Source organism: Hevea brasiliensis, chromosome 18 (assembly GCF_030052815.1).
Source record: "Hevea brasiliensis isolate MT/VB/25A 57/8 chromosome 18, ASM3005281v1, whole genome shotgun sequence".
NCBI classification, from domain to species: domain Eukaryota; kingdom Viridiplantae; phylum Streptophyta; class Magnoliopsida; order Malpighiales; family Euphorbiaceae; genus Hevea; species Hevea brasiliensis.
Window position 1 is genome coordinate 37,142,706 of NC_079510.1, and position 5,000 is coordinate 37,147,705.

General features: G+C 33.0%; 1 non-coding gene across 1 annotated transcript; it reads right to left on the reverse strand.

Moving 5' to 3' along the window:
* Positions 1 to 4,892: 4,892 nt before the first annotated feature.
* Positions 4,893 to 5,000, reverse strand: LOC131176225 (small nucleolar RNA R71). Its single transcript, XR_009146349.1, has one exon. It is a non-coding gene; the product is annotated as a small nucleolar RNA R71 (small nucleolar RNA).

The window sequence follows — 5,000 nt, forward strand, 5'->3', positions numbered from 1 at the left end:
AGGCATGGTGTATTATGCCTCAATCCCACATTCTTGTAAATATAAAGCAAAAGGACCAGGATTTCTACCAGTCTCAGTATACCTGCCATAATACTCACCACCCCTATCTGACCTTACACATTTAATATTCTTTCTAGTTTTCAGTTCAACTGTAGCCTTAAATGCTTTAAAGGCATCCAAGGAACTAGACTTCTCATAAAGAAGATCAATCCAACCATATCTAGAATAGTCATTAATAAAAGTGATGTAGTATTTAAAACCTCCCATAGCAACAGGAGAAATGCGTCCACAGATATTTGTATGAATCAAATTCAATACATCTTCACTCCTAATTGCCCCTTTTTATTTCTAGCCCTAGTAGGAAATTTTCCCTTAATGCAATCAACACATGTATTAAAATCAGAGAAATCCAAACCATGCAAGACACCTTGTTTGACCATCCTTTCTAATCGTTCCCTAGAAATGTGATCCAAACGTCTATGCCATAACATTAAAGAGTTCTCATTAACTCTTTGACGTTTGTGCCCAATAACAACATTGATAGGAACATCAACAGATTGAAAGGGAACTAAATTTAAATCCAACGTGTATAAACCATTGCATAAAACAGTGGAACCAATAATATCATATTTAAAATAAATAACAATTTTTCCATTGCCCTGAAGAAACACATAACCACACTTATCTAAAATAGAACTGAAAATTAAATTTCTCCTTAAAGAAGGAACATAAACAGTATCATTTAATTCCAACACATGTCCAGAAGATAAATTCAAAGAAACAGTCCCTATGAGTTCTACTACTGTAACTCCATTTACTCCTAAAACAGTTTTCTCCTTTTCACTTGGCTTCCTCACGTTTTTGAACCCCTACAAGGAATTTGAAACATGAATGGTAGCACCAGAATCCAACCACCAAGAATTTGAAGGAACATCAACAACATTTGATTCAAAACATACTAGAGCTAGAGGGGCAAGTTCTAGACTATTACCTTCCTTCTCATGCTTCTTCTTAAGCTTAAAATAGTCCTCTAACTTATGGCCAAGCTTCTTGCAATAGTTGCATTTGCCTTTGAAGGGCTTCTTCTTAATTATTAAATTATGATCATGCTTACCACCATTCTTGTTTTTAAATTTAGCTTTAGGTTTCTTTTCCTTCTGAAATTTCTCATTAGTCTTGATACTAGACCCTTTAAAAACATAATTAACAGAAGGAGTATTCCCTTTCCTCATAGATTCCTCTTCTTGGCACACAATGGCTATCAACTGATCAACTGTCCACTCCCCTTGTTGGGAGTTGTAAGAAGTCTTGAGAATTTTGAATTGGGATGGAAGAGATTCAAGAATGCGCCAGACTAGAAAACTTTCTCCCAAATCAAGATCAAAAGACTTGAGCTTATTGAAATAACTTATAAGAGTCATGATGTGTTCCCGTACACCACTGACACCATCATATTGGGTGTGCTCTAGCAAAGAAAGATAATGACTCTTTTGAGCCTTGTCAAACTTTGTAAACTTTTCAGCAACAGCCTGCAGAAATTTCTTAGCAGTCTCCTTATCAGGAATATCTTGTCTTATGGCCTTATCTATAGTATACTTCATCACCATTAAGCAAACCCTATAAGAATTTTGTCACTTTTCATGATAAGTCTTCTCAGCAATAGTGGATTCATTAATAAGTTCAGCAGGCGCATCAACCCTTAAGGCTAAATCCAATTGGGCTATTGCTAGGTACATGCTTAGAGACTCTTTCCAGTCATCAAAATTAGAGCCATTCAGAGTTTTCACAACAGATAATTGCATAGAAACAGCAGCTAGAATCAAACAATAGAGGAAACATGAATTATGTATATAACATAATCACAAAACTAAAGTTTCCTTTTAGATCAAGCTAAGAAAGCAGTTATGAACAAAACTGTTATTTATTATAATCCCACCTAAGGGTCCCGGATTATAATAAAATCAAGAAAACTCATTGAACTTATTAAATATATATATATATATATATATATATTTATAAACCAACATCTTTAACACTTTTATACCGATAGGGTATTAAAAAATATTAAAGATAATTAACAAATAATATTACAATCAACAATAACATATTATATTAATAATATTATACCGATAGGTATATCCACTATTAATATAATCCAAATAGCTCTTGAAGTCTATGGGATAAATTTTTAAACAAACTAACAAAACAATTTTATGACTAGTCCCATGATAGGTGAGTTCATAATCATAAAAGTGTTTAACATAATCAGAATTTTCATGAACACTATATTATGAGCATAGTAATAATGTTACTACTCACGAATATGTTTTCAATATGCCTGAATATAATTAGTTCAACAAAACTAACAACTATTAATAAACACATAATATTACTATAATTAATGAGCACATAACCAAACAGAATTGTAAATATTTTATGCTATTGGCTTTTGTTAAATTAATTATATGTGACAGTATGCATGTTTTATATGGGCTACAAAATTTAATCATATTCAATCATAATCATTATATGAATATATGATACATACATTTTGCATAGTCATTTAGGTTTAAATTCATAGCCATTTTACTTGATTATTAATCACTTTTAGCTAATTTCATTAGTCATTTAAATAGTTTTTCATAATTGCCACTTTTTGGATTAATTTGTAATTTTACTTTGTTTTGTAGGTAAAATGGTGTTTTTGAGGGACTAAAAAGAAATTTTGCCATTGAGGAGTGATTTCTGCAGCCAAAGATGTCAAAAACAAGTTTCAAAGTTGAAGTATGCATTGGCCAAATTGCGCATAACTTGCCGCATAAGTTATGCAGATCTACATAAGGAGAAGAAACAATGTTCCAATACCTGCCGAAATCTGCATAAGTTGCCGCATAACTTATGCAGATTCGTGCCTCCCTTATGCAAATTTCACGATTGTGCATAACTTATGCGCCTTGCACCTTGCTCATGTAGTTTCACACAGAGCCGAAATCAGCTAAAATCGCATAAGGGGCTGCATAACTTATGCAGTCCACTTATGCAGTCCCATAAAGATATCATTGATGAGCTGGCAGAAGATTCCCTCAGAAAATCACACCTCAAACACACCATTTTAGGGCTCCTTGTCAGAAAAAAGTTATAAATAGACCCTTATCCCATTTTAGAAGGGAAAAGGAAAGGAAAGGAAAGGAAAGGAAAGGGGGCAGCAGCTGAAGAGTCAAAAACGTCACTCCCACCATTTCCAAACAGATTTGGAGTTTTCTTCCCTTTATTGCACATTTTCTACCTTTCTTGTATTGGGTTTCTTTAGTTTTGGTTTATTTTCATGATTTATTTCCTCCTTTACTTAGAATTTCTTGTGTTAAACATGGATTGTGAGTAGTTTTCTTTGATTCTGGAGTAAGGGATGTAATATTTTAGTTATTTTTGTGGATTTGAACTGGGTTAGTCCCAATTTAATGAAATTTATGAGGTTTAATCCATTTCTTGTGTGCTTATTCACATGCTTAATGAAGGGCCCCATTAAGTTATGTTCTTAATCCTTGGTTGAAGCACCGAAAGGAGAAAACCAAGTGATAGTTAATCAAGAAATTGGACTTAATTAACTTAGATCTAGAAATAGACTAAGGGTTAAGAGGGTTTTAATAGATTGATTAAAGAACCTAATGGGTCTTGGTTAATTTTAACTCCACGAAAGTAGGATTAAGTTAATTAAGGCACTCTTTGTCTCACTCGAAAGAGTTTTCAAAGGATTTTAGAATTAATCTCCTTTAAACCCATAATTTTCATGGATTGGGCTAGCTAGGGAAAATCCCAAAATGACTTAAATATGAACCCTTAACTCCAGAATCGTCTTTCATCAATTATTGCTTGGAATTTTACTTTTGAGTGTTTAGTTTAATCTCATTTTATTAATTTTCATTATTATCAATTTCTTTATTTTGCAAATTATTAAATTAGTCATTGTTTGAATTTAGTTTTGCATTTTCATACCTTATGCTTCAAATTCCTAAATTTCTTTTATTAATTTGATTAAAATACAATTTTAACATATTTTATTTTACATCAAAAATTCAATCATTAACACAACTCCTTGTGGGAACGATATCTTTTTCTATACTACTTGAACGACCCGTGCACTTGCGGTTGGGACACATCAAGTTTTTGGCGCCGTTGCCGGAGAGTTGTTTGTTTAAGATTGAATTCTTGATTATTTTAGTTGTTTATAGTTTTATCTTTGTTATCTTTTCATTTTTTGTTTGTTTGTTCTTTTTAGGTACTCTTAATCTTTTTATGAGAAGAGCTAAAAGTACAAGTGACACATCCTTATTGTTTAATCCTGAAATTGAGAAGTTTTGTAGAGCCAATAAGAAAGAAACTAGAAGAAGAAAAGAAGCACTGAGAGCAACTGAAATTGAAGGAGACATGGCTGATGAAAGAATTAGAATTGGTGGTGGTAATGTTGGAAATGATCGAAACAATGAAAATGCAGCCCAAGGTGAAGAGGTTGTAAATGCTAATGTGCCTAGGGGAAGTATGATGCATCATGCTTTTCCTCGTTTTGATGACTTGAGAGAGAGTATAGCAAGACCAAGAATTTATGCAAATAGTTATAAGATGGGTTTTGGAGTACTACAAATGATTCAGAATTCTCAATTCGAAGGTCATCCTTCAGAAAATCCTCATACTCATCTTAAGAAGTTTGTTATGATCTGTGACATGCAAAAGCAACCAGGAGTGTCTGATGATGCAGCAAGGCTAAAATTGTTTCCATTCTCTTTGAAAGATAGAGCATTGGATTGGCTTGATTCTTTACCTCACAACTCAATTACAAATTAGGAGCAGCTCACTGATGCATTTCTTGCCCAATACTTTCCACTTAGAAAAACTCAAGAGTTGAGGAATCAAATGATTGCTTTTAGACCAAGAGAAGATGAGACTCTTTATGAGTCATGGATGAGATGGAAGGAGTTGGAGAGACAATGTCTACATCATGCCAT